The following is a 26,554-nucleotide window of genomic DNA, read 5'->3' as shown; positions in this document are numbered from 1 at the left end:
GTAAATTATTTATACAAAATCCTTCTTTTCCAGACATCTCCCCCTCCAAGTAAAAACAATTAATGTTTACCTCCCTGAGGCTAGACAATTCCTTTTGCGCCCTTACAAACGAGAGGCGTTTTTTTAATAATGAATAATTGCAGACATACTCAGACATTTTTAAAATACGAAGAAATGAAAAATTAAAAAATTAGCGCAACAAAGCTAGGTAAGAAGCATTTGGACTATTTTATGACACGAACACAGGTTTTTGGTTAAAGGTCAAACATATTTATTCAAGGATCGTAGCTACACTTTCAACATTATAATTAACTTGGAAAATGTGGAGCTCATTTAAAGAAATCATACAGCATGATGGTATTCTAAATTTACAAGCGTATATTCTAAAATGTTTATAATCCGAACAACATCAAAGCAAACCACACACAATAAACTAGGCACAACTTGTAGAGTAAAATTATCTCCCATAAAAAATAGGCTTAGGTGCTTGAGCCCTTGGGTAAAGGGCAATTAAAACAAGAACATGCGGTGCTTAAATTTTTTTTTTAGATGACCCCCTGTTTTTTTTTTGTTTTTTTTTGTCTATTTTAAAATACTTTCTTTAAATTGGTCTGCGCAGGTTCCGTCTAATCAATCTTGGAGGGATTTTCCCCTATCCCCTTCCCGTGTGCAGGTACTACGGTGCATAGAGGGGAGGGATAGGGAAGGTATACCTCCTTTAAACCGTACGATACCCCCCCCCATAGAATATTTGCTATGGGAAGAAAGTTAAAAGAAGACAAATTATGAGCAGAAAGTAGAAAGAAGGTGAGATTTTAAAAAACAAACAATAAAAACAACCAAAACGATTAAACACAATATACAGACCGGACCACAAGGTTCTATGTTATAACTAGCAGAACATAATTTATTTGTTTGCACTCTAAAGTTTGAGCCACTTACTTCAACAATGAATATACTTATGACTGGTAATCTTTAGGCGCGGCAGCTTAAAGTTAAAAAATAAGAAAGCAAAAAAGTTATCAATCTATAAAATTAACTCAACAGTCAATTCACCAGACATATTAAAACTCAAGTCTTAGCCCATTACTAAATAAAAACTGTATATACAGAATTATATGCAAAAAGGAATCTTGGAAGAAGTTTACAATTATACAATTAAGAAAAAGGAGAATTATCTTGCAACTTCAGATGAGCAAGGGGAATTTAGGAAAAACTTATGAGGGACAGAAGTATTATCAAAAAACAAGAACTTATCAATTCTTCTTGATAATACTTTTTTTTGCTTGTAATAGGTCTTAGTTCAGCATTGGAAAGAGGCTTAAATTCAATATTCAGGTATGTCATTAAGGGGAGAAAAGAATGAAGAGCACCTGAAATAGAAAGATAGAAAATTCTTACGCTATTTACAGCTAACGTTTTTATTTTCTGTTGATTTATAACTAGATAGGCAAATCACTAAAGCTCAAATTTAAGAAAATAAATATGCACATATCACATTTCTATATGGCAAAAGGCCTTCCTGGTAAAAATCAATTATAATTAAGTTAAAACAAAAAGAAGTTTATATGATTTCAAAGTTAAAATCGTGAAAAATTTTAAAACGAGATAACTGTTGCAACTCTATGCCCAAGCTCTTCAAGTTCTTTTTCATCATCTACTTCCTCGTCACTATTACTAGGAGGGGGGTAGTTGCTCGAGAGGATGTTGGTGATGGGGGCTCTGAGATGGGACGAGGGTATTTGATCTGGCGAACCTCTCTTTCTTCTTCAACTGCCAGCTCTGGAAACACCTCGTGCAGTGCCAACAGCCTTGCTCTTCTATAGTAAACAGCATGGGTTCGCCAATCCAGAAGGTCACTTAGACGCTCAGTGCGATTACGCTGAATAATTCTTTGTCTACGATTCAAGCTTATTAAATCATGCATGTAGTTGGCAAGCTGGTATTTTGACTCATCTAAAGAAATGAAACGACGATCTACAATATATACGCCATAACTGGTTGGATCTGCTATGTGATCATTCATGAAACACCCGAATCCTGACATGTTGGTTGTCACAGAGGGAATACCCATAACTGTACACTCTGCGGGTGTATAGCCCCATGGTTCATAGTAACTGGGGAAAACGCCTAAGTGGCACCCGCGTACAAAGTCTTCATAGTCAAGCCCTAAAAGGGGGCTAGTAGACGACAAGAATTCAGGGTGAAAAATAACTTTAACTCTGTCATTTTTACTATTAAACAGTTGGCATCGTCTCAAGTTATTAAGGACAGGATCAGCATGGTCATCAACAATATTATGAGTTGTTATTGGCGGTAGTGATGATCGCTGGCTTGCAAAGAGACAACGTTTAAGCTTGACAATATCATCCTGTGATAGCAGCTCTTCATTCTCTGGTAACCTACCCCTGAGGCAGGCTTCATACATTTTGCTACCGATTTCTTGTTGGACAAGGTGCACAGTGTCTCTTAAGCTTTTTGCTATTGCTTGCCCCCGGAGACTTTCTACATTATAGTTATTAGTTTGGGTGGGGAAAATTAGAAAGGCAACAACAGTCTTATCTGACCTAGACTCTTTCATCATGTGATTGAGTCGAGCCAGTCCTTCAATAAATACATCTGCTCCTTTATTGCCAAATTCATATCTGCCAGCAATAAAAAAATATAAAGTTTTATCAAGATCAAAATCAAGATGACCATAAAAATGTCCACGAATAAAGTCATGTATTTTTTCTTTACTTACCTCGTGTAGGTTCTGAAATTCATGAAGAGCACTAAATTTCTTTACATTAAGGCCATTTGGAGTTATAATGTCAGGCTTTCGTTTCAGTAGATGTTCAGCTTCGATTCCCGTGATTTCAGACACGGTCGTAAAAATGTGCGCTAAATGAGTTGCGGCTCTTTCAATACAATATCTATGATAAAATTGGCGCTTGCCAGCCTCAGCATCGATATCAAATTTATCTAAATTGTTGTAGAAGTCAATATTTCCGGCACATAAAAACCGCCCGAGAAGGGTGGCATGAGTTGTAAAAACAGTTGAAACTTCTATGTTCCATAGTCGTGTCATAATTAAGCCTATTCCAGAAATCCACTCATGAAAGTGGCACACTATTTTTGGAGCTGTTTCACCATCTCTATTAGAGAAATAGTGGAAATCAGCAATAAATTGGGCAACCATAAACCCAAATATTACCGCGTCGTTTGCTTCTATATCAAGATGAGGAATTCCAACACCACTTTTTTCAAAGAGCTCATGTTTATATCTATCCATATTATAAGATGCAGAGGCTATGTCAAATAAAATGACTAAAGGATTTCCGTCAACGAGCCAACTCCCTGTATGGATCCTGAAACCGGTGTCACGAAGCTTAGAAACAGCATTATTCAATGGGCCAGCTGGGAATTCAAAATCTTCCACTTCTGTTCTAGCAAATTGTTCTTTATAAGGACCAAGAAGTATATACTGATTACCTAGCTCTTCAACAGATATACTAGCCTTGGAACGAATCACGGTATAAATACCACCTACTTTATTTGCCACTTCCCACGCACATTCAAATGTCCATATGTTACTGGCTGCTGCACTTTCGCCACGATCGAGATATCCCATCAGGTCATTCGTGCTGTCAACTTTGTAGAAACGGCGGTTTATCGGAGTTGTAGAATTGGTAGCCATTGTTACTAGATTGCCACAAGCCTGTAAAAAGAATAATAAGTTAGAAAGTTTTCGAAATAACCATAAATGTCTTTTCCCAATAAACTTTTATTTTTAATACAAACTGAAACGATAGATACCATTCCTGAATCAGTGTCAGACGGAAATTTTTTTTCACCAGGCAGTTTTTTTCTAAACGCGTTTTTTAACTTTTGGTTACTATGGGCCGTGGTTCTCTCTTTACTAGGATCTAAAATAGGGTCACAAACACTAAATATCGTTATATCCTTCTCACCTAACCACGGTTATCAGACCAAGTGATTAGTCATTAGTTTTAATTAATTTCTCAACCCCCAAGACATTTTTTGCAAATAAAGATTGCTGACTATTTTGGCGCAATACTATTTTCACATTGTCTAGATATGATTTTTTGGATCTTAATTGCCTTTACAACAAGGGCGGATCCAGGATTTTGTTTTTTTTTTGGGGGGGGGGGGCAAAATAGGTTTATACAAAAAACTTGCGGTAGGAGCAAATTTTATTAGCGCAAACTTGCGTTATTTAAGTAAATTAAACGACTTTAGGCTACGTTAGGGGGAGGCGCCCTCTGGATCCGCCGCTGATTTTCAAATGCCTTTTAGCTACATGTGGTTTTGACTTCATCTGTAAACACTAGATTAATGTAAAAAAATCGGCTCCCCTTGAAGTTGAGAATATGGTTTTGTGTAATCTTCACATTTGCTTTTCTTTTTTTTTATTTCTATATACTTTTGCTTTAACCGACATACTTTTTTCATTATATTTTACAAAAATTTTAACTGCTTTGTTACCCATCAAAAACCTACCCATCATAAAATGATAGCCTATTGTTATATGAAGTGTAACTAAATAAAAAAAAAGGTTTTTTTTTCAACTGAAGGTGAAAAAGCCACTTTAAAATATAAAACAACCTGAAAGTGTTCAGTATATATAGAGGACTTTCCCTTCTTCAACTCCTTGCTTTCTAAGCTAAAGTTTTTAAGTGCTTTAAAAAAGCTTCTTTTTCCAATTCAATGGCCCTAGTGTTTCAGCAAATATTCTTAAAGAATTTGGGCCAAAAGTCAAACTTTAGAGTAAAGAGTGAGGAGTTGAGGAGAGGATAGCCCCTATTCAAATAAGGAATAAGAAATTTCAAATTTCAAATAAGAAATTCAAATTTCTGTTCGTTTTGATTTTTAAAGTTGCTTCTTACTTTCAGTTGAAAAACTTGTTTTTTCTTTTAATTTAATTGCTGATTGTTCCTAAAATTATGCCCAGCCCTAACCAGGATATGATGTGGGGTACCGGCCCCTTTAACCACTAGTTTCTTGGTGTTAAATACCATGATCTTTTTTGTTTATACGGAATAATTTCTGTTCGTTTTAAGTTTCAATGTCATTCATTAGTTTCAGTTGAAAACTCAGGAAACTGTTTAAGGGCATGTTTAGAACCTTATATTTATGCCTAGTCAGTTTTATAAATTTGACTTGATAGCACATTCCCATAAAGTGCACTTTCTGTTTTTCCACCCATTTTTTAAAATGAAAAATATGCCTTTTCAATGAAATCTTTTAGAAATTATTTATTTTAGTTACAAAAGGTTTTTAACTCAATTAATTTCCTTTAAAATGAGCTATTGAACAACCCTCTACGATGTTCCAGTGCCAAGCTATCTGTGGAATAGAAAAAAAGAAAAGAGAAAAAAATATCCCGTTTGGGGAGAATAACGTGGTTAAAGTCAATTTTCTTGATTTTCAAGCCAATATATTTCCCTTGCTGTTCAAGCCAAGGGACAGAAAGTTTCCTATACAGGGGTTTGGACAAGGGGGTTCTAATGGTGTACTTTTTGTTTTGATCTGACTCCTTTGTTAGGAACTATGGGTTTTTATATTTCTTAACATTGGACGTGATCGTCTCTAACTAGGTTGCTAGCTACCGCTGCAACCCGGATAACCCCATTAATTTTCTTTAAAATGAGCCATTGAACAAATCTCTACGATGTTCCAGTGCCAAGCTATGTGTTGAATTACTAACCTATACTATAACTAAGTGGTGTATAAAATTCAGTATAGGCTAGAGGTCGTTCTTCATTATGAATAATAAACTGATTACACACAGGAAAAAGCCTACGGCTTTTTCTTCTTTTAAATAGTAAGAGACGAGTCTCAAATAATCAAGTAGCTAGCTAATTCCAAAGGTATGCAATTTTTTGTTATTCCAATGATGGTTTTTATTGTAACTAGGATTCAGCCATCTCTACAGCCATGATACTATTGGGAATTATATAATCCCTATTTATGTTTTATTTAAGATGGGCAAGGTTTCGTTCTTTATTGTAAAACTCAAACAATAAAGTAGCTAACTAAGTCCAATGTAAGGAATGGTTTGTTATTTCAGTGATCGTCTTTTAATGTAAAAACATGCGTAAAATGTTTATCAATTTACAAAGATCAGCCTGCATTTTTGCCATCTTCTTGTATTTCTGAATGTAATTTTTTCCTTTGTCTTTATGCGTTCTTCGGTTCAACCTCGCAGAGAATTTAATTTTTTCATTATAGCTTTTGTCACCCCAGTATCTACTCATTATTCTGGTAGCAGCTTTTTTCTTATGTTTATTTCGGTAATCTTTATCATTATCATACCGTTCCTTGCTCTTTTGTCTAGCCTGCTCAATTGTTGCTTCTCTGTAATCTTCATCATTACCATACCGTTCCTTGATCTTTTGTTTGGCTGTCTCAATTTTTGCATGTATATAATCTTCATCATTGTGATAACACATCTTACTGTTTTGTTTTGCTCTCTCAATTATTACTTCTCGATACGCCTGGTCGGTTGAATAACTTTGTTTTGCTCTCTCAATTATTACTTCTCGATACGCCTGGTCGGTTGAATACCTTTGTTTTGCTCTCTTAATTTTTACTTCTCGATGCGCCTGGTCGGTTGAATACCTTTGCTTTTCTCTTTTCAAGATACTATCTCTGTTGTTTGTGTAGTACTGTTTTTTCAAATTGCGTATAGCTTGCTTCGATCTAACCATTATTCTAATCAAGACTGAGAGTCACGGCCTCTCATTCTCATAATTATGACGTCACGGCGTAATGATTTTATTGACGTCATGGCGCAATGGTATTATTTCATGACGTCATCAGAAACAACAATATAATTTCGTGTTTTTCTATTCACGTCATAGCTCTAATATAAAACTATGACGACATTCATTATTTATCTAGTAGGGTTTCAGACAAGGTAGTTCTAATGATGTACTTTTGTTTTGATCTTACTCTATTTTTAGGAGTTTTTTTATATTTCTTAGCATTGGACTGATTGTCTCTTACTAGGTTGCTAGCTACTGCTGCAACCCAAATTCACATATATATATATTTATTTATGAGAGGCAGCCTGGCCGAGTGGTCCAAGGCACTGGTGTTAGCCACCAGTCTCTTCGGAGGCGTGGGTTCAAATCTTACCGCTGGTATACGATTATGTTTGAAAGACTGCAGTGTGAAAAGACATCAAAAATGCAGTTTTTTGTGGAAAAATTTATTCTCTTTTAGAAATAATTTATTTTAGTTACTGTAGATTTTTAACCCAATTAATTTCCCTTAAAATGAGCTATTGAACAACCCTCTACGATGTTCCAGTGCCAAGCTATCTGTGGAAAAGAAAAAAAAAAGAAAAAAGAAAAAAATATCCCGTTTGGGGAGAATAACGTGGTTAAAGTCAATTTTATTGATTTTCAAGCCAATATATTTCCCTTGCTGTTCAAGCCAAGGGACAGAAAGTTTCCTATACAGGGGTTTTGGACAAGGCGGTTCTAATGGTGTACTTTTTGTTTTGATCTGACTCCTTTGTTAGGAACTATGGGTTTTTATATTTCTTAACATTGGACGTGATCGTCTCTTACTAGGTTGCTAGCTACCGCTGCAACCCGGAAAGATGAAAAAAATTTTCTTCCAGGAGACAAAAAGTAAAACTAATTATAAAATTTTCATGTATTTTTGTTGTTTAAATTAAGAAATTACTGTTACTGATTAGGCATCAAAGATACTTTTGCAGTTTACATAATAATTTTAGCGATTAAGCCAAAAAAGAAAATTTTGGTTCCAGGAGTTTCGGTTACTATCGAGACAAGTAGCTATTATTACTATAGAGTTCATTACCATGAACTGTTTGATTGCTTCAAAATTCAAATATCTTTGAAAAGACAGCTGCATGAAAATACATCAAAAATGCAATTTTTTTGACAAAATTGATTCTACTTTAAAAAGTATTTTATTTTTAATTACAAAAGGCACTAGATGTTGCAATTTCCTTTAAAATGAGCTATTATACAGCTCTCTATGATTTTCGAGTGCCCAGCTAGCTGAGAAGGAAAACCAAGCGGAAAGAAAAAAATATCCCGTTTGTGGAGAATAACGAGGTAAAAGTCAATTTGCTTGATTTTCAAGCCAATATATTTTCTTTGTTATTCAAGCCAAAGGGTGGTAAGTTTCCTTTATAGAGGTTTCGGACAAGGCGGTTCTAATGGTGTACTTTTTGTTTTGATCTGACTCTTTTTTTTAGGAGTTGGGGGGTTTTATATTTCTTTACATTGGAGGTGATTGTCTCTTACTATGTTGCTAGCTACCGCTGCAACCCGGATGTATGTATTGGGTTTTCATTCCAATGACCGTCTTTTAGTGGAAAATTTTAATATATTGACCTTAATTATAATAACTGTACTAGCCTATACTATAGTTAAGTGGCCTTTAAAATTTAGTATAGGCAAGAGGTCGTTCTTTATTATAATTAATTCGTTAATGTCATTATGTACTTGAAGCTACCCCTGGAGCCACCGTATATCAGTTACTATTGGCGAGAGATCGTTCTTTACTGTAATCAAAAATGCAGTTTTTGGTGGAAAAATATATTCTCTTTTAGAAATAATTTATTTTAGTTACTATAGATTTTTAACCCAATTAATTTCCTTTAAAATGAGCTATTGAACAACTCTCTACGATGTTCCAGTGCCAAGCTATCTGTGGAAAAGAAAAAAAGAAAAAAAGAAAAAAATATCTCGTTTAGGCAGAATGTTGTAGTAGCTGCCAATTTTCTTGATTTTCAAGCCAATATATTTCCCTTGCTGTTCAAGCCAAGGGACAGAAAGTTTCCTATACAGGGGTTTTGGACAAGGCGGTTCTAATGGTGTACTTTTTGTTTTGATCTGACTCCTCTGTTAGGAACTATGGGTTTTTATATTTCTTAACATTGGACGTGATCGTCTCTTACTAGGTTGCTAGCTACCGCTGCAACCCGGATGCTAGCTACCACTGCAACCCGGACCAAGGCACTGGTGTTAGCCACCAGTCTCTTCGGAGGCGTGGGTTCAAATCTTATCGCTGGTATACGATTATGTTTGAAAGACTGCAGTGTGAAAAGACATCAAAAATGCAGTTTTTGGCGGAAAAATTTATTCTCTTTTAGAAATAATTTAATTTAGTTACTATAGATTTTTAACCCAATTGATTACCTTTAAAATGAGCTATTGAACAACCCTCTACAATGTTCCAGTGCCAAGCTATCTCTGGATACAAAAAAAAAAGAAAAAAAGAAAAAAATATCCTGTTTGTGGAGAATAACGTGGTTAAAGTCAATTTTCTTGATTTTCAAGCCAATGTATTTCTAATGCTGTTCAAGCCAAGGGACAGAAAGTTTCCTATACAGGGGTTTCGGACAAGGCGGTTCTAATGGTGTACTTTTTGTTTTGATATAACTCCTTTGTTAGGAACTATGGGTTTTTATATTTCTTAACATTGGACGTGATCGTCTCTTACTCGGTTGCAAGCTACCGCTACAACCCGGATTTTAGGAACTATGGGTTCTTATATTTCTTAACATTGGACGTGATCGTCTCTTACTAGGTTGCTAGCTACCGCTGCAACCCGGATAAGTGGCCTATGAAACTTAGTATAGGCTAAAGGTCGTTCTTTATTATAAAAATATTCAAAATTAAAGATTAAAATTATCTCTGAAAGAATAGATTTTGTTGAAAAGTCAGCTAGAGATGCTTTCGCAAAACTTCATAGTAATATCCAAAAGAAATGTTGCATGTTTAGTGAAAAACTTCCAAGGTATGGACCTGCAACTTTGGAACAGTTTATAGATGTAATGGGAAATCTTTTACATCACTGTGAATATATGGAGGCATAATTGTCCTTTACTTAGTTTCAGCTTACATTCACTGATCGAGCCTTTATTATGTATATGACGTCATTGATCAATATTGTATATAAAAAATTAAGTTTTTCGTAAAAAATAATTAATTAAAAAAAAATTAAGTACAAAAGGTTTTTAACCCAATTAATTTCCTTTAAAATGAGCCATTGAACAACTCTCTACGATGTTCCAGTGCCAAGCTATCTGTGGAAAAGAAAAAGAAGAAGAAGAAGAAAGAACAAATATCCCGTTTGTGGACAATAACGTGGTTAAAGTCAATTTTCCTGATTTTCAAGCCAATATATTTTCTTTGTTATTCAAGCCAAAGGGCGGTAAGTTTCCTTTATAAGGCTTTCGGACAAGACAGTTCTAATGGTGTACTTTTTGTTTTGATCTGACTCTTTTTTTAGGAGTTAGGGGTTTTTATATTTCTTAACTTTGGACGTGATCGTCTCTTACTAGGTTGCTAGCTACCAATGCAACCCGGATTTCTGTTCAAATAAGCTCTCTCGCAAAAGTCTAGGACCTCTGGGTCGATACGATCACCCCTGGTAAAAAAGGGCAAATAAACGCGCATCTGTGATCTTTCTTCTGGCAAAACATACAAAATTACACATTTTTGCAGATAGGAGCTTGAAACCTCTATAGTATAAGATTATCTGAAACGCTGAATTTGATGGCATGATTTTCATTAAGATTCTATGACTTTTAGGGTGGGTTTTTCCCTTTTTTAAAAATAAGTAAAAAAAACAGGTGCTATGAGATAGACTTCGGTCCTTACTCTAAAATTCGATGATCGAGCCTTTATGTAACCCGGATTAAAAAATTATTATCATATCTTATATGTAACTTTTATTTTATAAGTCTTCGATAGTCTAATGGTAAGTATGCCCACATGTTACCTGGGAGAAGGGGTTTCGATTGCCCGTCTGGGAGAACTTTTAATATGTTGAATTAAAAGCGCTATCTTTTCAATTTAAAATTTAAAAAAGAAACTTGTTTATTTACATTCTAGCTAAAATAATGAAGATAGTATGAATGAACCACAGTGTTCAGTTTCTTTGGACTTGAGTTCGTTTTTTAACTATAAATACAAACAGGAAAAAGCCTACGGCTTTTTCTTCTTTTAAATAGTAAGAGACGAAACTCAAACAATCAAGTAGCTAACTAAGTCCAATGTATGGAATGGTTTGTTATTTCAGTGATCGTCTTTTAATGTAAATCTGTGGAAAAGAAAAAAGAAAAAAAGAAAAAATAATATCCCGTTTAGGCAGAATGTTATAGTAGCTGCCACTTTTCTTGATTTTCAAGCCAATATATTTCCCTTGCTGTTCAAGCCAAGGGACAGAAAGTTTCCTATACAGGGGTTTCGGACAAGGCAGTTCTAATGGTGTACTTTTGAATTTGATCTGACTCCTTTGTTAGGAACTATGGGTTTTTATATTTCTTAACATTGGACGTGATCGTCTCTTACTAGGTTGCTAGCTACCGCTGCAACCCGGATAAAAACTTCAAAAACGCATAAAAAAGTTGTTCATATTCATTTTTGTATATTTTTTTATATTCAATTTTGTTTTATTCATTTTATATTCGTTATTATGAATCTGAAAAACATTTTGAGGGAGGGGGGTTCAAACGAACTAAACCCTTTGGATACGTCCTTGAATGTTAGCTAGCTACCGCTGCAACCCGGATAAAAAATTATTATCATATCTTATATGTATCTTTTAATGTTATAAGTCTTCGATAGTCTAATGGTAAGTATGCCCACTTGTTACCTGGGAGAAGGGGGTTCGATTCCCCGTCGGGGAGAACTTTTAATATGTTGAATTAAAAGTACTATCTTTTCAATTTAAAATTTAAAAAAGAAACTTGTTTATTTACATTCTAGCTAAAATAATGAAGATAATATGAATGAACCACAGTGTTCAGTTTCTTTGGACTTGAGTTCGTTTTTTCACTATAAATACAAACAGGAAAAAGCCTACGGCTTTTTCTTCTTTTAAATAGTAAGAGACGAAACTCAAACAATCAAGTAGCTAACTAAGTCCAATGTATGGAATGGTTTGTTATTTCAGTGATCGTCTTTTAATGTAATTCTATTATTATTATTTTCACGTATGACAGCATAAATAGTATCCCCTTCAATCATGTTTCTGTTCAGAATATTTTTATTCCATTGCCTTGGAGGTATAATAGCAGCTCGGACAATATTTGTGATTACCATGGCAAAGCATTGGCTGCCTGCGTATCCAGATAGAAATATATTAGCTGCTGCTTGATTCCAGTCAGCATGTATAATTCTTGATACCTTTCTATTACTATCAAGAGTAAAATATGCACTTGCTGGTGCATTTGCATTATTAGCATTTTTGTGTTGTTCTTGACGATCTTGGGTCGGTTGAATGACACGAAATATATCATTGTGATCAAGTTTCGCATTAATATTTAATTTTTTCTCTTTTGTTGACACCACCGGTCCGACACTAGTTATCCTTTTCTTATTTTTGGGATAAATTTCTATTAATAAGGGTTCTTCAACTGAAGGGCTTCTCATTCTTTTTCTGGGACCTCCAACAATGGAAATTTTTTTTCCTTTAGTCTGTTGTCCTTTAGAGTTTACTTCATTTGTTATACATACTTCATCTGGTGTACCTCTGAGTTGCTTTTCTGGGAACTCAAACAATGGAAGATCTGTTCTATAAATTTGTCTCAAACGGTTGTACTCAATTAAAGCATCAACATCGCAATAAATCTTTGTGCTATCAAATTCTACTAGATGTAAACCTGCACTAGTGGTCACACGGCAAAGAGCAACGTAAAACATACCTGGACCGAAGCAACGATTACCTGCGTCAACAATTGCACACTGTAAACTTAGTCCTTGGGACTTGTGTATTGTAATGGCAAAGGCCAGTTGAAGAGGAAACTGTCTTCGCGTAAAAAAGACTTGCTTCAAAACTTCAAAGCGCACGGTTTCTCTGCCAATTTCAACCAGAAGTTCCAGTCCATCAAATTTTACAAGAACTCCAATTATTTCTCCGTTTGGTAGCAACTTGAAGCTTGTTACTGTTCCCATTGATCCATTTACTAGCCCCTTAGCAACACAAAAATTTCTTTGGAGCATTACACGTGCACCTACTGCAAGTAACAAGCTCATGAAAGAACCGGCTGTTCTTTTTCTGTCGTTGCCAAAGTTTAAAACAGTGTTTGCTGCTTTCTGTTCGATTCGTTTGTCGTCAACAACTGAAGAGAGTCGATCAACTGCAGAAAGTTCAACGTAGTCTGAGCAGCTTTTTGTAAGAAGTAACTCGTTAACTACCATACAATTTTCATTGGTGGGCATAAGATTGACAGGTCTATTTCCCTCTTCACACAATTTTGAGTAAAGATCTATAATTTCGTCATTTGAAGCTCTCTAGGAGCTCCCAATTTTTCTCTTGTAAAGACTATTCAAATTTTCACCAGTGCAAAACCCTTGTCTAATTTCAGAAAGTGTATTAGCATAACTCTTATCCATCTTTTGTCTCACATTTATGCTTAGTTCCTCATACTTAAATAGATGCCAGAGGTTAAAAGTACCAACTGATCCGATCCTGTTTTTTACTTGTAGTCGTGTGAGAGGCATATAAGGAGGATTACCACTTACTGGTCTTAATTGAAGAAAATCTCCCAAAAATACGCAGTTACCATTACCCATTGGCAAATCAACTGCCAATATTTCTGATAGTCTTAAATGAATGTAGGTTAAAAGAAGAGACGAAACCATACTAATTTCATCAATAATAAAAAGTCTTGTCTCCTTAAGTGTCTTTCTCAAAGTAAGTAGTTTTTCAGTGGAGAGAGGTGTGTATTTTCCGGTGTTTTCCTGATCAATAGCTAAACTTAAACAACTATGTATTGTTAAACCATTTACGCTATGTGCAGCAATACCAGTAGGTGCCATAACTACAACGGGACAATCTTCATTCTTGAACTTGTTGCAAAGTAGTCTTCTCACGACACTGATAACCCTAGATTTTCCTGTACCCCCACATCCAGATACAATCAACTTCAAAGATGTTGCACCATTGCGCTTGGTAACTGCGTCTAAAATTTTGTCAACAACTCTCTTTTGATCAATATTGAGCGACTCATAATCATTTCTCAACCTGTCTTCGGTGTCAACATTTAAAATCTGTTTGTTTGCGTCTAACAAATCCTCCATAGCATCTGCTGCTCTGTCAATGACTCCTCCCTGAATTGCATTTTCTGGGTCATCTTCAATGTTTTCATCAATATTTTCTGCCTTCAGAATTTCTTTTGCACGTTCTCGGACCCGTTCTTCAAATTCTATATCGCTTTTCCTCTTAACAACAAATTTTTCGTGGTAAGCTACCATGTCGGGATAGTTTACGCTTTCAACACAGTAGGTTTCGTAGTTGCTATTTCCACTGACTACTAGTTCATTTTCATTTCGCCAAGGTTTAAACAATTCTAAAAGATCTCCATAGTAAGCCTTTTTCTTCTCGTCCGTTTCAAATGGGTTTACCTTTCTGTGCTGTATGATATACGGTTTAAAAAGCCTTTTTCTGAGGTAGAAGGACCCGGCAGTTAATATCACATTATCATCAGAACCATTACGCTCCCGTTCGTACCAAGACAATAACTGAAAAAGACTGATATTTTCCATATGTTCCAGTCTTTTAGGGTAGATATCAATAACCCAGTGAGCAATGTACAAATCACTACTCTGTGGATCGTTTTTAGCAAGCTTTTCAAGCTCCTCATACCTTCTCAGTGTCCTCTTCACCTCGCTCTTTTTCGCAAGGTCAATATATCTAAATTGCCTAGAAATACTATACAATTTAGTACCAAGAAGCCTATCAGCAGCTTCAACTACTCCAACTTGACGGGTTTTTATGGACTTCAACAAGTAGGACATAGTTCGTTGACCAAGACTTTTGCATGCATTATTTACTTCCTCCCACATTGCTTCTATTTCGACACTCTCTGCTTTTGTCATGTAATCGGTAATGTAATACGGTAATTTAGAGCCAAAATGGCCAATATATTGAACATCAATGTTTGCTTGATTAGCAATAAGTAACGCAGGAGAATAGTCATTTATATAACGCTCGTCATCTCTTCGAAGCAGATGATATATTCTTTTTCTTGGCTTTTTATGTTCTGTACCATGGGCCAAGTAGTCAAGGACGTCATATAATTCTGTTTGTTCCTTTGTAGGACGAGGAAAGCCAAACTTACAATACGTAACTCATCTTCCTCTTTTTCTCTTATATTTTCTTTGACAGTATTTGTTACAGCGGTGCACTTGATGGTCTTTGAACAGTTTGTGAAGAGTTGGACTAGTCAATCTATTTGGTATGTCACAAGTTATAATACTATTGATATACTGAATCTCTTCAGACGCTGTTGATTTCCCAATAATAGGAGCATCTTCAATCCACAACACACAGTGTACATGAGGCGCACCTCGTTTCTGATACTCGATACGCCAGAAATGATCCTTAATTTTACCAAACAAAGGATTTGTCTTTGAACAAATTAGCTCATTAAATATAGGTGTCCATTTTTTGTCAAAGTGCATGGAAACAGCAATTGGATCTAGACACGTCAACTCTGCTGGGGTCATTTTTGCCACACCAGGTAAGTTCTTATGGACAGTCCGTAAATAGTCAATAAATTCAGGAGAGTACCACTCAGCACATGAAACTGTCAGAAACAAAGTCGGTGGACCCAATTGCTCAATCATTGACTTTACTTTATAGGAAAGAGATTGAAAATACTGCTGAGATCCTCTGATTTTTGATTGAACAGAAAACAAAGTCGCTTCCATCTCTCCATCACGGGAAAGAAGCCTGTCTATAAATTGACGAGCAGTTTGATTTGGTTTCACATTCCGCAACATATGACCGACGCTATTACACATGTAAGAGAATTCTTGCAATTGGAAGCTGTGAAAAAGAAACTGTTTGTCAAGACGAAACTTAGTATGTCTGCTAAGAAGCCTTGATTTAAAATATTCTGCATTCCTAATCCGAAATGGTCTTGCCTTGTCACGCAAGCCATATTTGCCTTTCGGGAAAAGATTTGGAAACACTTTTAGATCAAGTTCTTCCTGAAATAAGTCTTCGCTCTCACCTTTTAGTTTCTTGATTTGAAATTGGTCAGTACCAAGATCTTTCATCTGCTTAAAATCTTCAATGAAGTCTTTTGGAACCGCTGAATTGAGAGGCTGGACAGAAAAATGTTCAACCAATGTAGATTTTGCGCTTTCTGTCAGTTTCTGAAGGATTGCAGCTTCCGGTATTTCAGGTAAATTATCAACACCAACCGCTTTTTCAGCAAGACTTGCTTCAAGTATTTTATTGAAATCTTCTAGGGTGTATGCATGGATTGTTTTATAGAGACTGTAGTTCTCTCTTAACCACAACAGTGCTTCATGGACTTTTCTCAGATCTATTAGTGCAGTCCAAACATTCTTGTTGTAAGTAGGCTGACCATTGACAATGACTACAAAACTATCAATGTTAAGAAGTTTTTCAGGCTGAATATCTGCATTTGCTTGCACATCAACAGGTAGGCATACTATTCTCCCCTTAAGAGCGTCAACAAGTTCTGTTCTAGGTCTCTTCAATGCAGTTACTTGCCCTAATCTGACGATCGTAAGACAAGGCATTACAAATCGAATCATTGCCATTTCAAAATTATTTAAACACTTTATACATTCCGGTGTACAGTCTATATGAAGGTTATTTAATACTGATCGGGCATTCTCCTGACTTTTCAACATTTTCCCAGCACAGTAATCACAGACAAAGAATGAATCTATGACATCCTCTTTCCAACCTGTACATTGAATTAGTTGTTCTCTGTCATCTTTGGGTATGTCCTGTTGTAGGTGTTCTAAAATCGTGGCCATCATTACATCAAAACCTTTCTTATTTGAAAGGGATCTTAGACTCTTCAATTGGTATTTTGTCTTTATCTGCTCACAACTGTCACAATGCATTGTGGGGTATACATCTCTGATGTTAACTACCTTATCAAGGCTCTCACCAAATAATTTTATTATTGTATTTTCATCCACAGAAACTCTAATATTGCTATCACCGTAAATGAAGTCTTGACTATTATTACGACAGAGTCTACTTGACACTTCTTCTATATAATGACTTAGTTCCTTGTACGAGCCCTCGACTTTTAGTAGATTAATATGTTGTATAATCTTACATTTTGATACTGCCTTATATACGCTATTAATGAAACAGTTCAAGACAGGAAAATGTGGAGCTAGTGCCCTTAGAGAACGCAAATAGCTCTGACATCCCTCATTTCGGCTACAGTATAACAAATGCCCATGCTTTCTTGTGTCCCTGTAATTGATTTCCACAATAATCCAAGCCGCCAAGGTAGAAATTAACCACTTTGTCAGTTGAAAACTTTAATGCTATATTATTTTCAAGGATAACAAAAAGAATTTGACATAATTCAATATCCGTCGGATAGAGCTTGCAGATATCAGGGTGACATTGCCAAGTAACCTGCTGCCCAATTTTTGGTTTTGAATGTTTACTCAGATTGTTATAGGTGACTTCAGCCATCATAATTTCCTTGTCAGATCTAGTTTTAGAGCATTTTTTCAATAGTTGTCTCGTACTTTTCAGGACAGTTTGTTCTACTACACAGAGAATTTTTTGCCAAATATTCAGTAGAACTAAAAGGACTGTTTAAAACACAGTTAGAAATGCTTTTTTCTTGAGTCGGTGTTCCAGGAATTTGTTCTAAATCATTAGTCTTACAAACATATTTACTAATAACCCTAACAGGCTCGTTTTCGCCATAATTGAAAAACATTGCTTTTCCTTCGCTGTTGATAGGTATGCTTGTATAAATATTTTTATTGCTGCTACATAAACTGCAATTGCTCCTTCCAAAATGAATATACGAATTTTCTAAGAAGTACGCCTCCGTATATTCACTGTGTTGTCGAACATTTTCTATTGCATCTATAAACTGTTCCGCAGTTGCCAATCCATACCTTGGAAGCTTTTCGTTAAACTGACAACATTTCTTTTGGATATTGCTATGAAGCTTTGCCAAAGCATTTCTAGCCGACTTTTCAACAGCATCCGCTCTTTCAAAGAGAATTTTAATCTGTAATTTTGAATACTTTTCGTGATCCTGGTAAAACATGCGTAAAATGTTTCTCAATTTACCAAGATCAGCCTGCATTTTTGCCATCTTCTTGTGTTTCTGAATGCAATTTTTCCCTTTGTTCTTATGCGTTCTTCGGTACAACCTCGCAGAGAATTTAATTTTTTCATTATAGCTTTTGTCACCCCAGTATCTACCCATTATTCTTGTAGCAATTTTTTTCTTATGTTCGTTTCGATAATCTTTATTATTATCATACCGTTCCTTGCTCTTTTGTTTGGCGGTCTCAATTTTCCCTTCTCGATACCCCTGATCCGTAAGATACCTCTGTTTTGCTCTGTCATATTTCATTTTCTTAAATCCTGGATCACAAGACATCTTAGTAGCAATCCTTACGCGTGCTCGAGCTTTATTGCGTTCGGTGGCATTTTTATCTCTTTTAAATAAAGTTTTCTGATATTTCAGGATGTTAGCTTTATTTTTTGTGTAGTAAAGTTTTTTATTAGTAGAAATTTGGATTTCTCTATTTTGATATTGTTTTTGGTTATTCTTTCTTTTTTTCCACTCGCGTGAGATCATATTTTTTCAAGGTTTAAAATTATTAAGTACACAATACCCCGTGTCGAGTATCTAAAACCTAGCATAAAAAAAACTAATTTTTAAATTTTCAGGTATTTATCTTGTTTGAATTACAAAATTAGTATTATTGGTTAGACACCATAAATATTTTTGCAGTTTAAATAATAAGTTTAGCAATTCTGGACTGAAAACTAAAATAATTGCAATTATAAGACAATAATATGGCTTACGGGTTACAAACCAAAAAAAGTTTGGTTCCAGGATACAATAATAACTTTGAACTGAGATGAAAAAAATTTTTCTTCCAGGAGACAAAAAGTAAAACTAATTATAAAATTTTCATGTATTTTTGTTGTTTAAATTAAGAATTTACTATTACTGATTAGGCATCATAAATATTTTTGCAGTTTACATAATAATTTTAGCGATTAAGCCAAAAAAGATAATTTTGGTTCCAGGAGTTTCGGTTACTATTGAGACAAGTAGCTATTATTACTATAGAGTTCATTACCATGAACTGTTTGATTGCTCCAAAATTCAAATATCTTTGAAAATACTGCAGCATGAAAATACATCAAAAGTGCAATTTTTTTGACAAAATTGATTCTACTTTAAAAAGTATTTTATTTTTAAATACAAAAGTGACTAGATGTTGTAATTTCCTTTAAAATGAGCTATTATACAGCTCTCTATGATATTCCAGTGCCCAGCTAGCTGAGCAGGAAAAAAAGCGTAAAGAAAAAAATATCCCGTTTGTGGAGAATAACGTGGTAAAAGTCAATTTTCTTGATTTTCAATCCAATATATTTTCTTTGTTATTCAAGCCAAAGGGCGGTAAGTTTCCTTTATAGAGGATTCGGACAAGGCGGTTCTAATGTTTTTTGTTTACTTTTTGTTTTTATCTGACTCTTTTTTTAGGAGTTGGGGGGTTTTATATTTCTTAACATTGGAGGTGATCGTCTCTTACTAGGTTGCTAGCTACCGCTGCAACCCGGATACTGTAAAAAATCGGCTCCCCTTGAAGTTGAGAATATGGTTTTGTGTAATCTTCACAGTTGCTTTTATTTTTTTTTATTTATATATAATTTTGCTTTACCCGACATACTTTTTTCATTATCTTTTACAAAAATTTTCACTGCTTTTCTACCCATCAAAAACCTACCCATCATAAAATGATATCCTATTGTTATATGAAGTGTAACTAAATAAAAAAAAAGGTTTTTTTTTCAACTGAAGGTGAAAAAGCCACTTGAAAATATAAAACAACCTGAAAGTGTTCAGTATATATAGAGGACTTTCCCTTCTTCAACTCCTTGCTTTCTAAGCTAAAGTTTTTAAGTGCTTTAAAAAAGCTTCTTTTTCCAATTCAATGGCCCTAGTGTTTCAGCAAATATTCTGAAAGAATTTGGGCCAAAAGTCAAACTTTAGAGTAAAGAGTGAGGAGTTGAGGAGAGGATAGCCCCTATTCAAATAAGGAATAATTTCTGTTCGTTTTGATTTTTAAAGTTGCTTCTTACTTTCAGTTGAAAAACTTGTTTTTTCTTTTAATTTAATTGCTGATTGTTCCGAAAATTATGCCCAGCCCTAACCAGGATATGATGTGGGGTACTTTGTTTTGATTCCAGACCATCCAGAATCCAAAGTTTCCATTTTTTTTCTTCTCATTTCCAGCTGGTTAGTGATAATGTCTGATGCATTTGGGTTGAGGTTTTTGCCTGAATCCCAGAAGCTGGAAGTGAGTGTATACGGAAAAGGGGTCAGGTTCTCTGTTATTTTGACTGTGGCGAGTAAAATCAGGGTGTATAGAATTATTTATATATGAAAAATTTTCAAGGCGTTTGCAGAAAGTTTGCTTCAGGAAAGAGTAAGCAACCCCGAAAAGTACAACATAAAACGTAAAAAATACATAGATTAAAGTTTTAGCACTCATTTGGTGTTGATTTCAAATATATGTGTCATCGAGTTTAGTTAAACCCATACCCATCAAAGTCTACGAGCCTGAGAAGATTTGCGTGATTTTCCAGTAAATAATGAAACACCATCTAAAAGTCATAGAATCTTAATGAAAATCACACAATTAGATTCACCGTATCAAAAAAAAAATTTACAATAGAGGTTTCAAGCTACTATCTAAAAAAACTGATTTTTTATATTCTTTGCCAAAATAAAGATCATGGACTCGTGTTTATTTATTTTTATCGTATTTATTTATTTTTTTTATTTTTGTTTTTACATGGATAATCGTATCGACCCAGTGGTCCTTGAATACTAGGAAAGGGCTCATTCGAACGGGATTTGAATTTTTAGTGTCCTTTTTAAGTGACCAAAAATATTGGATGACCAACTATGCCTCCTCCCACGTCCTTTTTTTCTCAAAATCGTCCGATAAAAATTTTGAGATAGACATTCTGCTTAGCGTAGTTGAAAGACCGAATAACTATGCCTTTAGATATTACACGACCCCCACAGTCCCTGGGGAAAGGTCTAAGTTATAAAATTGGCCCATTGTTTACGTATAGCATTCGCTATTGGGAGGTATGAATACATTTTTTCAGGGGGGGGGGGTGGGTGGCGGGGGGAATTTTCCAAGGCGAAAATTTGCCCTGGGGAGGGAAGTTTCCAGGGGTGATTTTTTCAGGGGAAAGTTAACACCAGAGAAATTTGCCGTAATTTCTATACGAAATTCTTCTTACGTGTTGCTTTCTTTTTGCCGACTCAATTTTACGCCTGGAGATGCCAAGGATGTCTTCGGTAAATTTTTACCTGGATTGAATTGTCTAGAGGATATACTCGTGGGGAAGACGGATTTTTTCGTGTAGGTGGAGCCAGATTTCCAGGCACTATTTCAAAAACTATCAGAAATTACAACCACTCCAGAAATTAGGAGGGGGTCTTCAGAATCGCGTTGTTTACGCTAAAGTTTGAATTTTGTCCCAATTCTTTAAGATTGACTCCAGAAACAAAGTTAGTTTATAGTTCCTATTTTTATAATATGGAAAAAGCTAGGGAGAACTGTTTAGCGTACATGGTGAAACTTGTTAGCCAAAACAGAAGTAGAATTGACCACAAAGACGAAACATTGAAAGCACTGTCACTTTTGGATTCTGAAATTGTCCTTGGTGGAGAGCACGACAGAGATCTGTCTTCCCAGGCGGTTTCCCGACTTGCGCGGGAAACCGAATTTCAGCAAGAGAAGACCAGAAGCGATCTTGACGAACTTTGGAAAAAGAACATATTATTTGCGTAAGCACTGCAGAAGGGAATCTGCCACTTCTCTGGTCAACCTTAAGAAAAAGTAAAGATGCCACGGTGGAAGAAAATTACATACATTTATTGGATTCTATGTTTATTTTTCATGGCCTGCCCACTATTTGGAAGCAGCTTAAATAAAATTTTGGATAGTTGGTTTTTTTAAGACAAAGTTACGAATTGTCATTATAATAAACACGACTAGTTGTTTAATGCATGTCAAGCAACTAATTTGGCGTTCTGGAACGTCGCTGGAATCCTGGATTATACATTTTGAAATGCGCAAGAAATAAATCGATAGGCAAAAAGCTAGCAAAAGAACAGAGAATGTTGACTCTCATACTGACATTAATTTTAAAGAGGAATTCTCGTTAGAAAACTGGCCTTAAGCCCCCACAAGTTGTTTTTTAGTGTTTACACGTTAAGCACGCTCAGCGAGATCTTAAGGGGAAAGGTAAAACAACTTTCTGGGAGGGTGTGAGGAATTTTTTAGGCTTCAAGGGAGAGAGAGGGTGGGTAAAGCTAAACTAACAGCTTTATGAGAGTCTAGACGATGAAGATGACAATGACGGACACGGATGATTTCAGCTGCAATAGAAGGGTACGGTATCAGAACACTTCCTTGAACCATAGTTTCAAAGAGTTGTCTCGCCACAAGGATACTGGGGATGCCCCTTCCCTCGCTTTTCCCCTTTAGAATACCAAAAATGTAAAAAAGTTAAGTCTTTTAACCACTTTTAACTTCCATAAAATGTAAATTATTTATACAAAATCCTTCTTTTCCAGACATCTCCCCCTCCAAGTAAAAACAATTAATGTTTACCTCCCTTAGGCTAGACAATTCCTTTTGCGCCCTTACAAACGAGAGGCGTTTTTTTAATAATGAATAAGTGCAGACAAACTCATACAATTTTAAAATACGAAGAAATTAAAAATTAAAAAATGAGCGCGACAAAGCTAGGTAAGAAGCATTTGGACTATTTTATTACACGAACACTGGTTTTTGGTTAAAGGTCAAACATATTTATTCAAGGATCGTAACTACACTTTCAACAACATAATTAACTTGGAAAATGTGGAGCTCATTTAAAGAAATCATACAGCATGATGGTATTCTAAATTTACAAGCGTATATTCTAAAATGTTTATAATCCGAACAACATCAAAGCAAACCACACACAAGAAACTAGGCACAACTTGTAGAGTAAAATTATCTCCCATAAAAAATAGGCTTAGGTGCTTGAGCCCTTGGGGAAAGGGCAATTCAACCAAGAACATTCGCTGCTTAAATTTTTTTTTTAGATGACCCACTTTTTTTTTTTTTGTTTTTTTTTTGTCTATTTTAAAATACTTTCTTTAAATTGGTATGCGCAGGATCCTTCTAATCAATCTTGGAGGGATTTTCCCCTATCCCCTTCCCTTGTGCAGGTACTACGGTGCATAGAGGGGAGGGATTGGGAAGGTATACCTCGTTTAAACCGTATGATACCCCCCCCCATAGAATATTTGCTACGGGAAGAAAGTTAAAAGTAGACAAATTATGAGCAGAAAGTAGAAAGAAGGTGAGATTTTAAAAAACAAACAATAAAAACAACCAAAACGATTAAACACAATATACAGACCGGACCACAAGGTTCTATGTTATAACTAGCAGAACATAATTTATTTGTTTGCACTCTAAAGTTTGAGCCACTTACTTCAACAATGAATATACTTATGAATGGTAATCTTTAGGCGCGGCAGCTTAAAGTTAAAAAATAAGAAAGCAAAAAAGTTATCAATCTATAAAATTAACGCAACAGTCAATTCATCAGACATATTAAAACTCAAGTCTTAGCCCATTACTAAATAACAACTGTATATACAGAATTATATGCAAAAAGGAATCTTGGAAGAAGTTTACAATTATACAATTAAGAAAAAGGAGAATTATCTTGCAACTTCAGATGAGCAAGGGGAATTTAGGAAAAACTTATGAGGGACAGAAGTATTATCAAAAAAACAAGATACTTATCAATTCTTCTTTATAATACTTTTTTTTGCTTGTAATAGGTCTTAGTTCAGCATTGGAAAGAGGCTTAAATTCAATATTCAGGTATGTCATTAAGGGGAGAAAAGAATGAAGAGCACCTGAAATAGAAAGATAGAAAATTCTTACGCTATTTACAGCTAACGTTTTTATTTTCTGTTGATTTATAACTAGATAGGCAAATCACTAAAGCTCAAATTTAAGAAAATAAATATGCACATATCACATTTCTATATGGCCAAAGACCTTCCTGGTAAAAATCAATTATAATTAAGTTAAAACAAAAAGAAGTTTATATGATTTCAAAGTTAAAATCGTGAAAAATTTTAAAACGAGATAACTGTTGCAACTCTATGCCCAAGCTCTTCAAGTTCTTTTTCATCATCTACTTCCTCGTCACTATTACTAGGAGTGGGGGTAGTTGCTCGAGAGGATGTTGGTGATGGGGGCTCTGAGATGGGACGAGGGTATTTGATCTGGCGAACCTCTCTTTCTTCTTCAACTGCCAGCTCTGGAAACACCTCGTGCAGTGCCAACAGCCTTGCTCTTCTATAGTAAACAGCATGGGTTCGCCAATCCAGAAGGTTATGCCCAAGCTCTTCAAGCTCCACGCTCAGTGCGATTACGCTGAATAATTCTTTGTCTACGATTCAAGCTTATGAAATCTTGCATGTAGTTGGCAAGCTGGTATATTGACTCATCTAAAGAAATGAAACGACGATCTACAATATATACGCCATAACTGGTTGGATCTGCTATGTGATCATTCATGAAACACCCGAATCCTGACAGGTTGGTTGTCACAGAGGGAATACCCATAACTGTACACTCTGCGGGTGTATAGCCCCATGGTTCATAGTAACTGGGGAAAACGCCTAAGTGGCACCCGCGTACAAAGTCTTCATAGTCAAGCCCTAAAAGGGGGCTAGTAGACGACAAGAATTCAGGGTGAAAAATAACTTTAACTCTGTCATTTTTACTATTAAACAGTTGGCATCGTCTCAAGTTATTAAGGACAGGATCAGCATGGTCATCAACAATATTATGAGTTGTTATTGGCGGTACTGATGATCGCTGGCTTGCAAAGAGACAACGTTTAAGCTTGACAATATCATCCTGTGATAGCAGCTCTTCATTCTCTGGTAACCTACCCCTGAGGCAGGCTTCATACATTTTGCTACCGATTTCTTGTTGGACAAGGTGCACAGTGTCTCTTAAGCTTTTTGCTATTGCTTGCCCCCGGAGACTTTCTACATTATAGTTATTAGTTTGGGTGGGGAAAATTAGAAAGGCAACAACAGTCTTATCTGACCCAGACTCTTTCATCATGTGGTTGAGTCGAGCCAGTCCTTCAATAAATACATCTGCTCCTTTATTGCCAAATTCATATCTGCCAGCAATAAAAAAATATAAAGTTTTATCAAGATCAAAATCAAGATGACCATAAAAATGTCCATGAATAAAGTCATGTATTTTTTCTTTACTTACCTCGTGTAGGTTCTGAAATTCATGAAGAGCACTAAATTTCTTTACATTAAGACCATTTGGAGTTATAATGTCAGGCTTTCGTTTCAGTAGATGTTCAGCTTCGATTCCCGTGATTTCAGACACGGTCGTAAAAATGTGCGCTAAATGAGTTGCGGCTCTTTCAATACAATATATATGATAAAATTGGCGCTTGCCAGCCTCAGCATCGATATCAAATTTATCTAAATTGTTGTAGAAGTCAATATTTCCGGCACATAAATACCGCCCGAGAAGGGTGGCATGAGTTGTAAAAACAGTTGAAACTTCTATGTTCCATAGTCGTGTCATAATTAAGCCTATTCCAGAAAGCCACTCATGAAAGTGGCACACTATTTTTGGAGCTGTTTCACCATCTCTATTAGAGAAATAGTGGAAATCAGCAATAAATTGGGCAACCATAAACCCAAATATTACCGCGTCGTTTGCTTCTATATCAAGATGAGGAATTCCAACACCACTTTTTTCAAAGAGCTCATGTTTATATCTATCCATATTATAAGATGCAGAGGCTATGTCAAATAAAATGACTAAAGGATTTCCGTCAACGAGCCAACTCCCTGTATGGATCCTGAAACCGGTGTCACGAAGCTTAGAAACAGCATTATTCAATGGGCCAGCTGGGAATTCAAAATCTTCCACTTCTGTTCTAGCAAATTGTTCTTTATAAGGACCAAGAAGTATATACTGATTACCTAGCTCTTCAACAGATACACTAGCCTTGGAACGAATCACGGTATAAATACCACCTACTTTATTTGCCACTAACCACGCACATTCAAATGTCCATATGTTACTGGCTGCTGCACTTTTGCCACGATCGAGATATCCAATCAGGTCATTCGTGCTGTCAACTTTGTAGAAACGGCGGTTTATCGGAGTTGTAGAATTGGTAGCCATTGTTACTAGATTGCCACAAGCCTGTAAAAAGAATAATAAGTTAGAAAGTTTTCGAAATAACCATAAATGTCTTTTCCCAATACTTTTATTTTTAAGACGAACTGAAACGATAGATACCATTCCTGAATCAGTTTCAGATGGAATTTTTTTTTCACTAGGCAGTTTTTTTCTCGACACGTTTTTTAACTTTTGATTACTATGGGCCGTGATTCGCTCTTTACTAGGATCTAAAATAGGGTCAC

General features: G+C 35.5%; 2 pseudogenes across 1 annotated transcript; both read right to left on the bottom strand.

The window, feature by feature from the left end:
* Nucleotides 1–1,245: 1,245 nt before the first annotated feature.
* LOC148942131 (glycogen [starch] synthase pseudogene) lies at nucleotides 1,246–26,236 on the bottom strand (annotated as a pseudogene). The gene is made up of 2 exons (XR_016143130.1): nucleotides 26,166–26,236; nucleotides 1,246–3,700 (listed from the first exon to the last, which is right to left on the bottom strand). The product of XR_016143130.1 is annotated as a glycogen [starch] synthase pseudogene (transcript).
* On the bottom strand, nucleotides 24,114–26,312 carry LOC148942130 (glycogen [starch] synthase pseudogene; annotated as a pseudogene).
* Nucleotides 26,313–26,554: the final 242 nt, after the last annotated feature.

Source organism: Artemia sp. Qi Xiang Cuo, chromosome 17 (genome assembly GCF_049724085.1).
Source record: "Artemia sp. Qi Xiang Cuo chromosome 17, ASM4972408v1, whole genome shotgun sequence".
Classification (NCBI taxonomy): Eukaryota; Metazoa; Arthropoda; class Branchiopoda; order Anostraca; family Artemiidae; genus Artemia; species Artemia sp. Qi Xiang Cuo.
The sequence above is the reverse complement of the archived record's forward strand: the minus strand, read 5'-3'. Positions and strand labels throughout refer to the sequence as shown.